This window comes from Canis lupus, chromosome 34, assembly GCF_011100685.1.
Source record: "Canis lupus familiaris isolate Mischka breed German Shepherd chromosome 34, alternate assembly UU_Cfam_GSD_1.0, whole genome shotgun sequence".
In the NCBI taxonomy this organism is placed as follows: domain Eukaryota; kingdom Metazoa; phylum Chordata; class Mammalia; order Carnivora; family Canidae; genus Canis; species Canis lupus.
Genome location: NC_049255.1, coordinates 21,156,731 through 21,168,732, shown reverse-complemented (window position 1 = coordinate 21,168,732; position 12,002 = coordinate 21,156,731). Strand labels below are relative to the sequence as shown.

At 42.1% G+C, this 12,002-nt stretch overlaps 1 protein-coding gene and 1 non-coding gene across 12 annotated transcripts in view; both read right to left on the bottom strand.

Annotated features, from left to right (window-relative positions):
• The window catches only part of LOC478670 (LIM domain containing preferred translocation partner in lipoma), a 603,162-nt gene that overhangs the window by 174,876 nt on the left and 416,284 nt on the right, over positions 1–12,002 (bottom strand). The window lies entirely within an intron of this gene.
• On the bottom strand, positions 11,815–11,876 carry MIR28 (microRNA mir-28). Its single transcript, NR_049309.1, has one exon. It is a non-coding gene; the product is annotated as a microRNA mir-28 (primary transcript).

Sequence of the window (12,002 nt, the reverse complement as noted above, 5' to 3'; positions counted from 1 at the left end):
ACACACTGAGTAAGTGGAAACATCATCATTAAAGAGATTTCCATTTACAGGAGGATTTGAACTACTTGTCAGCATCCCCTGAAACAATCTAGAACTTCATTCAGCATTCTGAATCTGAGTAAGCAGCTGGCAGGTCACAGGGTTTCTGCAGCCTACTGAACTTTCACTACATGTGGGGCATGAAAATCAAGAACAAACAAAGGTTAAACACGCTATCTGACCACCACCCCTCCTTGGGTGGAGAAGGAATTTTCCTATCCCTCCTAAATACAAAAGGAAGCACAGCAAATAGCCTGCATGGGGGTGCAAACAGTGAAGATCCCAAGGAGAACACCTACCACCTTGAATCTCTGTTACCACCAATTTAAGCACTTAAATATAGGTATTAAAGGAACCATTTTACAAGATGGCCATCCACATGTCAGCCTCTTAAGTTACTCTGATAGTGAGCTCAGTGTGGGTCACTTTTCTCCTGTGAGTCCTTACCCACCATTCCCTTCCTAGTTACAAAGAGCTAGAGAACTTGAACTTAGTACAGATCTGAACTTTACCAGAAAAGCACCGCCCAGGCAGATAAACACCGGGAAAAGACAGCCAAGACATTCAGAGAGATTACATGATAATGAATACTCTATCACTCGGGACCAGAGCTGTTCACTTTTCTTGTCCATTTGTAATGATGTACAAGAGGTTCCTTCTCTCAGAGGGAAAATAACTTCAATTATGTGTTCTTGAAAAAAGAAACATTGAAATTATCTTCTTTCAAAAGGTAGAATTAGCCCCATTTTGGAGCTGAAAGCCTGCCAGAAAAAAAAAATATATTTCTGATATTTTCCTTCTCCCCCCCACCTTCTATTTAACTATGTCAAGTTTGCAGTTTGCAATTTCCTGAGGCTGCTTCTACTTTCTGACTCTCACTGAATTATCATACTCCACTCTCAACGTCTCACTTTTAATGGAAGAAGAACCCTTTCAAGGCCAAGGGCAGAAGACTTACTGTATACCCACTCTGTTTCAGGTTAAAAGCAGTGGGCCACAGGAAAGGAAAGGGCAGGGTGAACTGCCTCTTAACAACTAGAAACCCATAAATGAACATCCCTCACAGCTGCAGAGGAGCAGAAAAGCGTGCTCTTCGTTCTTCTATTCTTAAGTTCCATTTCCTTGGAGAATGAATGGTAAGGCCACAAAGAAGATGACCCAGCAATGCTGACTTGAAAAGCTGATTCTAGTTTTGAAACCCATTCCAGTTAGTTTTCAACTTTCAAAAGCTTGATTTTCTTACAGCCTCTTTTTCATAGGCTCTTTTTTGTGCCATGCATCTATGCCTCTAAATCACCTCTCTTCAGTCGAATTAGGAGTCACAGCCAAGGATGGAGGATTCCGAGTTCTACCATGGTAGATGTTACTGCAGCCGCGGGGGAAGTACCGGCGGGCATCCACTACGGGGCTTTGTGCTATTTGCACACAGGGTGCGATGGGGATATAGGCTGAACCAAGAGCAAGTGACCCCTCTCCACGCTCACCACTCTGAGTCAGGTAATCTCCAGAGTGCCTGGGCTTGGAGCATGCATGTTCCTGGGCCTAACATCTAGGGCACCACTTCAGTTCCCCGGTATTTGTTTCTCTATTATTGATTTTCTCATCCATCAGCTGGAAGTTAATAATATCTAATTCATAGGAAGAACTTTTGTAAAATATTAAAGATCACATAAATGGCAGTTCTAATTACCAGGAGGGACAGCTGACAAACCACTAAAAAAGATGATTTTCTTCTTGGAAGTGGAACGTCTGCAGGGTAATATTCTCTCTCAAACTCCTCTCCATATTTGCTGACAAAGTGCTTCAGCATAGTGTATCTGAATTGCACACTAATTGTGTGAGCAGGAGATGGAATCACTCGGAGTTCCTTTAACTATAAACATTGAAATACACAATATTAGTAAATGTATACTTTGCTGGCTCTCTGAACGGTCAACTGTCCCACATCCTAGCCTTTGACACTAAACGATAAATTGTACAGCAGGGCTCTCATGTTTGGTTCTTTGGAACAAGGTAGCTGCCCTCTTTCCTGCCTTGATGAATTTTAGGCAGAAAAGGCACAACTGCAGACGCTGTCCCTCTGGTAGGTAAGAAGTAGGAAAGACGAGAGGCAGGAAACCCAGAGCATCAGTGTCAGGAAGAAGTGAGACCAAAGTTCTCTTGCCAACCTAACCCACATTTCCCATGTTAGTGCTCCTGGGCAGCCCTCCTTAAGGGAGAAAGTGAGTTGCTTCTGCGCGGTGATAAGATCTCTCTCATTTTACTCCCCTCTTAACATACACTGTTTGTACCCAAGGCTAAAAGAAGCTATTTCCACTATATGACAGCTAAAACCCACATATATTTTTCCCCTATTAATCAGGCCTCCAGTATGTTATATCTAAGGGATTAGCTGCAATAAAGGCAGGATAATTACAAGACATTATTTCCATTGGCAGGTTTCACCTCGATGAGACATGAGACATAAAAGTTTGATGAATGGAATGAGTCGTCTTTCCAGGTTGTTTTCAAACTAAACCAGGTCTTGGTCTTTGCTATACCCCACTGGCAGTGCCTACAGTGACTTCTGAGAAGATCATTCATCTTCATTTGGTTGCCTGGGACAATAGAAAGAGCTAGTTGCTCCAACTTCGGGAAGAAAGGTCTTAACCACAACATACTCATTTCTGTGCACTGTCCCATGGAAGAGTCATCCTCAACCAGAAGCTACATTTTAATAAACTTCTATCAGACATCACAGTGTGCCTTTTACCAGGGCTCCAGCCCTGACTGTGGTTCTAATCCACCATGTTCAAGATGGGGAATTTTGCAATTCCTTCTTATTATTTGGACTGTCTCATAATTCTTGCCATTGTCATGTTATTTAGACCGTCTCATAATTGTTGCCATTCGCAAGATATTAAAATAGTACATCTAATAATTCCAAATGTCTAAAAACGTATATGTAAGAGGGGCAGGGCCAGCGTACGTATCTATGCAGGTAGGTATTAAAAAAAAAAAAAAAAGCAGTTACTAGAGGGAAATACACCAAAATGTTAATAGCTCAGGCTAAGATAGTAGGATAATGAGTACTTTAAATTGTTTCCTAATAATTTTAAAATTATCTACATGGAATATGGTTAAAAATGGATGAGACTTAGAAAATAATAAGCAGACTTTATAAAACATGGGATTTCTGTCTTTTCTCTCATCTTTTCACATATGAAGTCAAAAGGGAATGGAGAACCTCAGGTGGGGCAATTTGTTGAAAAAAATAAAGGCACCTAGATTTTCAGTCCCGATATGCACAGAAACACTTTCCTACTGTACAAGCTGTTTTTATCTAGTGGGCTTGACAGATGCCTGAACGTGACACAAGACACTGAAATAACATGCAAATCAGTTTTTCGGTTTTAATATGCAAATATGACGCTTGGCACATCACTTTCCATGGCTGAGGTAAATTGCTGTTTTTGAGTTTTTCGTGGGAAATGCACGCCAGCCAACAAATGGTTAACTCCCCATCTATCACCTAAGGCAAGGTGGTTTTCATTTGAGTCAGAAAGAGTCTTGCTCAGCGATCCAAGGCACTTTGGATGCAAAGAAAGGCCATGTGTTTTCTTCAGTAACAATGCCACTGGCAGCAAACGAGCATACCCTTTGACAGACGCACTGATCATAGTGGATTTCTGGGCCTCGGCAGGAAGGCAGGCAAAGTGTCTCCACAAGAATAACAGAGAAAAGGTTTTCTGCTTGACCTGTGAAAATCAAATCAAAGTAGTTCAACACTGTGGGAAGATGAGCTTCTGGCTGGAGACAAAGAAGAGGGAGTCAAAAGTCCTTGCTTGCAGGGTATGCGAGAGGTGAGGAACACTGTAGCCTCTGGTGAAATCTACATTAAATTATCCACAAATACTAGTAATTAGGTATTAAGGCAATCATCAAGATAATTGAGAGACACCTGGTTCAAGGAATTCATAATCTCCATGAAGGAGAAATAAAAGAATAAAGCAAAGAATCGAACTGTTGATGGTAGTGAGCATGGCTTAGACACTTGAGGATATAGGCTCTAGGGGCTACTTACTTGCTTGGGTTCAAGTCCCACATCCTCTACTTACCAACAGAGTGACCCAGGGCAGGATGTTTCATGTGACTATTAGTTGCCTAAATCATAAAATGGCATCAACTGAGTTTACCTCATGAGTTCAATAAGGAGGTCCATGTGAATCATTTAGCTGCTTGCACTAGTTAAGAAATTATTACTATCCTTAAAAATATGGTATAAGTATCATGTGAACAGATCAGTGGATAAGATGGATTCAGAGGAAAGAGAGGGTACAACGGACTGGAGCATACCAAAAACATATCAAGAAGATCAGGGGGCTTGATTTTAGGACTTGAGGGAAAGAGAGAAAATGCTTTGTAGTTTTATGCTCCTTTACAGCCAACGGAGAACCCCAGCATAACACACACAAACTAGATTTTAGTTAATACTTTCCAAAGCATGAGAGCATGTTTTTTGTACAAAGAAACAAACCAAGTTAGTGGTTTAAGTGACTATGTTAAGTGACTTAGCCAAAATCACACCCATAATGAGTGGCAGAGCCAGGAGTTAAACATGAGTCTTCGGATCCAAGCTCAGTGTTTTTCCACTAATTTACAGCTGCCTCTATATATTCATTTAGAAATATGAAACTTACATGATCTATCATAAAGGTTAATCAAGACAGTCAACCTCACTGATTAAAGCATGATGCTAATTATATCAGAGGTTGGAGACCAATGTGGCCCCTTCTACTTTCAGAAACATTGATTGTGGTGTAATGGAGAAAGTGTGGGCTTCAGAAACAGACAAAGCTGGTGCAAATACCAAGCTGTACTGCTTCTTTTGTGTAACATTTTTTAAAAAAACATCTCTTAGCATTAGCTTCTGCATCTGTAAATGGGGTTGGGGGCAGGCAAGAGAGGGGGAATGCCCCATGTCAGGGCCATTGTGAGTAATACCTAAAATGATACATGGTATGTGCTAATATTTAACAGCCGCTATGACTTGTATTAAATGCTCACAAGCAGTCTGTCACATCTGAGCTACGGATGTCTTTCAAATGTGGCAGGAAGGTGGATCAGGGAATATGAATGAGTCAGTGTCATTCATCAGTACTGTGGTATAGGGGAAACGAGCACACTCTGCTATAAATGTAAAGACCAGCAGCTTTAACATGGCTAACTGCTCATCAGCCATGATTCAAATAATAGTAATCCCCTTGAAGGAATATACCCTTCCATAAACTCTGACAGAAATGCATAAGTGATTAATTTATAATATTTACCGATTTATAGCTGACGAGACTGAAAATTAGTAAGGACCACTGAGTGTTCAGCGGGGGCCAAGTGGTGCCCAAAATATTTTACATCAACTCATTTACTCATCACACCCACCCATCAGATGATTACTATTCTGATTTTACAAATGAGAAAACTGAGGCACTGGGATCCCCCTGATGAGAAATGGGAATTTGGAATTTGAATCTAGTCATCAACTCCAGAAAGTGCACGTTTAACCAACCACACAATCTCTCCCAGCTGCTCAACCCATCTGCATTTTATTAGTGGGATTTTATGACTTTTTAGGGGAATTTTTTTAAAAGATGTATTTGTGTGTGTGTGTGTGTGTGAGAGAGAGAGAGAGAGAGAGAGAGAGAGAGAGAGAGAGAGAGAATGGCATCGGGAGGAAGGGCAGGGGGAGAAGGAGAGGGAATCTCAAGCAGATTCCCTGCTGAGCATGAGCATGGAGCCCCTGATGTTGAGACCCGATGTAGGGCTGGATCTCACCACCCTGACACCACCACCTGAGCCGAAACCAAGAGTTGGACAATTAACTGACTGAGCCTCCCAGGAGCCCAGATGTCTTAGGGGAATTTAATCATTTATTACAAAGTCTTGAACTATCAAAGGAACCTTTCTAAAGCACGAATACTACATTTTATGATGCAATATTTCCTCCTCATAGAAAGAGGGCAACTGAGAAAACAGTAAGCACCCAGGATAATCCTGCTGCAGATGGACCAAGTATAGGACTTTGAGAGGCATGGTCATTTCTGAGATCTTCACTCACGATTCAGCAAGGGAAGGAGAACTGCTCTTCAAAGGACTACTTCAAAAAAAAAAAAAAAAAAAAAAAGACTACTTACTTCATCAGTCTCTGATACAAGGTGGTGTGTTATTGCCAGATCTTAAAATAGTAAAAGGAAATGATAAGTAGCATTGTAGTTAAAGGTGGGTTAAAGGAAACTCATGTAGAAGATAGGGATCCACTTTCATGTGAAAAACTGAGAGATGACGCCATCTTCGAGCAACCAAAGTAATATTCTCTTCTGCTGGATGATGGCCTAACCATGAAGAAAAATTCTATGAAAGTATTCCATTTGACAAGCACCAAAGCCTTTCCAAAATGTGTCAAGCAGTCTACCTGGGAGGAAACTCCAGACCCCATTGCAGACTCTGCGAATTTTAGAAACAGAAGCCACACTGGAGGTCACTGAGTGGTAGAGGAGTCCCTTCATTTATGACGTTAAAACTGAGCGTCAGGGAGGAAACTGAGTCATCCAAGGTCACCTAGGAAATGAGTGGTAGAGTCAGGAAGGAAGCTCAAATCGGGGAAGCAAGTCTAATTCAAAGCGAGTGAGTTCACTCTATCATGAAAGATGCACTGAGAAAAGCGATGCATTCTTGATGCCCTATAAAGTACGCTCATTCTTGGCAAAAATTTTGGGAGCTCTAATCTACATTTATGCAGCATTCTGAGATCCCAAGATGGAAGTTGCTATAAAGTGAAAATCATTGCTGTTATTCTCAGCGAGCCTACACAGGCTGACAACAGCTGGCACAAACAGATGTGGTCCACAGAGGATTTGGTCAGGCTCTGCTGGTACCATCCCCGTGCAGGCGCCTTCTCCTCGACTTAGCAAAGGGTGTTTCTCCTCAGTTTATACAGACCCCCTGAGCTTCCCGTTGCTACAGGTGAGCTCAGAGTCTTACTCAGGCTGGCTTTAATCCCTCCTCTCTCCTCTGTCTTAGCTACTATTTCCTAATTGCATGCCTTTCAGAGATACTTGTCACATGGGGCGAATTTTCTTCACCTGGGATCTTACACAATGCCTGAGGATGACGCCAATAACATCTGTGGAGTCACTACTCCGTACACACGTTCTCTCCTTTAACCTCTGAAGTAATCCAGTGACATGAGTACTTCTGCTACCTCCCTTTACAGAGGAGGAAACACAGAGAGAAGCTAAATAATGGGCCCCAAGGCACAGAGCCGGTATGAGAAAGAGCTAGGATCTGGACCCAAGCACTCTGATCCTAGAAACCTTCTCCCAGGTTCCAGCGACTAGAGATGAAGACACAGAAAAATGAGGCCCAAATTGTCACTCCAATCAGAATGCACTGGTTTAATAAAAGTGCCACTAACATACAAAGGATGGTTATTATAATACCACCATAAATATCCTCATAAACTCTGTCCATCTCTATCATTCTAACTCTCCAGGGTAATAGGTGGGAAGCAAGTTATTACTGACTCGACTCCTACTCTAGTTAAGGAATATAAAACAGTCACTGACCCAGGTCTTTCAGCAATGCCTGCCTCAACCCTCAGCACAAGGCTTATGCACTCAGGCTTCAGTGCTTCTTGAATATAGAGTCTTCTGGCAAACAAGTAACTAGATGTTACGGTAGCATGGAACATGTCCTTTCACTTATGAGATGCAACTTAGAAAGCTTCTAATAAACACAAAAACCCAACACAACTGAGATGTTTGTAAATAATACATTTGTCCCAAATACATTTGCTGTGTGCCTAGTATGTTATTAGCACCACGGAAATAACTGAAATATGGGTCCCGCCCTCTAGGAGTATAATAGGAAATACAAGCCTCTTGGAAATATCCAAAAATAAAATATCCAAAGTACAGTGGTTTAATCACTGGTGCCAGAACACAGAGGAGATGGCTTAAGCTGGGGAGATGAAGGGGACCCTCATAGGAGAGGGTGATGCCTGAGACAAAGATGGAATCCACACATTCAGAGATGTAACAAGAATGACATCCCAGGTGAAGACCCTAGAGAGCGCACACAAGCGAGTCAGGTTGAAAAGTTACCAACCTTTCATTCCAGGTAAAAGCACATGTAACTGACCTCTGGCTCTTATGTCTCTCTGTGTTCTTCTTCCCCATGATTTCATGGTCTGTGCTGTGCATGAAGATGTCAGGAATATTTTAGTGAAAGTGAGGGAGCTGTCTGCTGTTACAGTCATCCCATATATGAGGCCACCCGGGGAAACATGTCTGCAGATCAGCCCGGGACCCTGGACAGCAAGTCAGCTGGTCTAGACTCGGGCAAACACTACACACTGAGTACACTGAAATACATGACTTTTATTTTTAAAAATTTTTTTTGCTGCTGCTGATCTAAAAAAAAAAAAAAAAAAAAAAAGGTTGCTTTGGGGCACCTGACTGGCTCAGTCGGTGGAGCATGCGACTGTTGATCTTGGGGTTGTCAGTTCAAGCCCCACATTCGGCATTGAGCTTACTTAAAAAAAAAATAGTTGCTTTACTGAGAGGCTGAAGAAAGTGAGCCACAAAGTGTGATGATTTCTAGTGCTAACAACTCAATGCCTGGAGGAGGGCCAGGGTGAAGAAACATGGCTGCCCTGGGATTCTGCTGCAAGGGCCAACTGCCATATAAGGGATCAGGGGTGCCCTGGAAGCTGGTTTTGTTTGCTTGTTTGTTTTTGCAGGTTCCATTGTGTTATGTGCTGTTTTTACATAAAAGTGTGCCTGCAAGTTTCCAGGAGTCCTTCTATTTGCTTCTTACGTGTCTATGTTCTAGGCGAGATGAGGCACCTGTCACACGAAGCCAGCATTATTATAAAAGTCACACTGAAAGAGCTCGGTGTGCTTTCCTGCCTCTGTAACTGAATCCACAATCTCAGTAACTAAGAGTCAAGAATTCCATTTTCTGGCTAAGAACATAAGTAGAAGGTAAGGACAGAACGGCCTGGCTGTTATGAGTTCTAGGTCCCTCTTTGCTGAGAGCGGCCGGAGCTCTCTAGTCATTTCCCTTCTCTGAGCCTGGTTTCCTCCAATGGCTATGGTCTTCAGTCTCCTAATGCACATAGTTCTTGTGATAAGCAAAGGGAGAAGGGGAAGTAAAAAATTACCCAAGTAATTTGTGAGCAGCAACATGTGTAATGGGGACACAAAAACCATCGTTATCATCATCATCACAGCTAAAATTTATTTGAGCCAGGCCTTATTTTAAATGCTTCAGATGCACCTCATCACCTCAACCACCTGTTTAGGTAGTTATTCTTATGGCTCCCACTCACCAGGAAGAAATGGAAGCCAGAGTTGTATGCAGAGTGCTCAGAGCACTAAAGCCAGGACTCAGACAGGACTCTCGTCCATGGCGCACCACATGTGGCATTGCGTGTTGTGCCTTGTTTGTTTTCTCTTCTCTACCTTCTACATTTCTGGCTGTGTTGTTCTTTTGCTCTCATAACTAGAATGTAAGATTGGTCCATCCAAACTGTATTTCCTGGGCAGGCACAGGGTGGCCGATACTGCAGTCATCATATTTTGGTTACACAGGTAAGGCTAAAATGAGAAATGCAAGGGACCCGGTAACACAGTATCTTAAACTGACATTAAATGTAGCTGATACTGTCTCTTCTCTACAGAAGACATGGATGTAAGTATCTCAAGGGGTAAAAGAAAGGGTCTTAGATGAAGATTTAAAAAAAAAACAGTGACAAGAGGTAGCAATAATCAGCAACTACAAATGTTCAGGTGTTGTATAAAACGGCTGTTCTACAAGTTACACGTAAGATAATTAAATCTCCTTCTACAATTGAGGAAACAAAGGCCCAAGAAAGTTAAACAGGTTGCCTACAGACTTGTAGGGAGTACAGGAAGAGGGCAAGACTCGAATCCAGGCTTGTCTGGCTCCAGTATTCGTGTTCTTAACCACCAAACTACCTCCTGAAGAGGGTGGATGATGTAGAAGGAGAAAAAGTGCCTTGGCCATTCTCTTCTTCTACCTGGTTCTGACTACAGGGATTTTGGTATTTATAGAACCCATCTATATTTCACACTGCTCTTTATCATCCTTTAAAATGTGTTATTGCTCATGCTCGACGGGAACAAAGAAAGTAGGCCAACCTCTCACTTCCAACTTGTAGATTAAAGGGAGACTTGGAACAATTTTGGGGGGGGGGGCATTAGAAAAATCGGAAGTATAGTTGGGAACTAAATACAAACCTCTCTCCAAACAAGTGGCACAGTCCCTTTGAGGCAACACACTTCACTCCAAAGGGTACATCCTACTAGTCTTACTATGGCAAATGTGGAAGCTTGTAGGTTTAGGTTTACCAAGATCTAACCTCCAAAGTGAAAGCCTAACCCATAGCAGACAGCAAGGTCAGATCTGAGACTGGGGTGCCATGTGCTATAACAAACATTGGATCAAGAAACCAGAGAACAGGTTTTAAGCCTGAAATCTGCCACATACTAGTCACACGACCTAGCATATGTCACAGAACCTCTAGCTTCACTTGCCTATTCTGGACCAGTAGGTTCCATGTACACCTCCCAAGGTAGGTTTGAAGATGCCTACCCTTGGAAGCATTATATAAGTCTTTAAGAGTCTGTAAAATGTAAATATTTATAATACCTTGAGTAGCAGACATGGCCTATGACGGGATAGCTTTACCTTACGATCAGTGGAAGAGACACAGTGATCTCACAGGTCAGAAAAGCAAATTCATCTTAGGAATCCCATTCTGAATTTCCTAATAATCTCACTCACTGAGCCAAATAAATGAGCTCAGATCTCCTGACATGTTGTCATGTGCTAACCAGACAAAAAGTACTAATATCCTTCTAAAGTTGCTTTGATATAAAAGCAAACCTCTTACAGCACAAGAAACTATATGATTTAGGTAAGTCACTTTACTTCCCTGAATCTCAATCTCCCCAGTGATTGAATGACTACAATGAAGGGCACTAATTCCTACATTGGGACCTCAGAGAGACTTTATTCAGAATGAGTGAGATCATGAATTGTGGAAATGCTCTGGAAATAATAAAATGTCAAACAAAGGCCGGAGACAGCTAACACCTCCTCTTTAAACCACTGTGAGAAGGACTTTGTCACCTGCAAATACAATTGATTGCATGAGCACAAGCAAATCAACTTCCCCTGCCAAGAAGATTTGTTGCCCTTGGTGAAATAATAGCATTTTGGCCAGAGAGGGAATTTCGTCATTTTCTTTTGACTTTGGTTCTGACTTTTGCAACATGCATGCCTGGGATTGAGGAACTGAGCTTCCAGAACCTAACACTGGCCCTGACTGTAGTTCACATCCTGGAGTAAGCAACTCACTTTGCTGAGAAGGGGCCTACTAGCTACAGACTACAGGCTGCAATCCTGCCAAACCTGAGGCTTTCCAACCAGCCAGGCAGCAGAGGTGTATTGAATGGCTGCCATGTGCCAGGCACTGTGATGTAAAGAGAACCAGACTTATAGAGTTCCTGAAGCATACAGTGCATCCTATCTTTCTCTCATTTACTCTCTCCACATCTCAGTGAGCTAGGCACTATTAGGCCCTATTTATAGGTCAGTTAACTGAGGTGAACAGAATAAAAAGAATAGAGCTGGAATTAATATAATATTAATATAATCCAGGTTGAACTCTGAGACTTACACTTTTTTTCAGGTGAACAAAAGTGCCTGCCCTCCAGGAGCTCACAATCTAGTGGGAAAGTCAGAAAGGCAACTCAATAGACTGTGAGCTCCTTGAGGGCAAGGACCGTTTTTAATTCTTGTATCTTCAGAGCCAAGCATGGTGTTTGCCATGCAGAAGGTACTCAAATAGTGTTTACTGAACGGATAAACCATAATCAGATGTTTTCCGTCTCAAAATA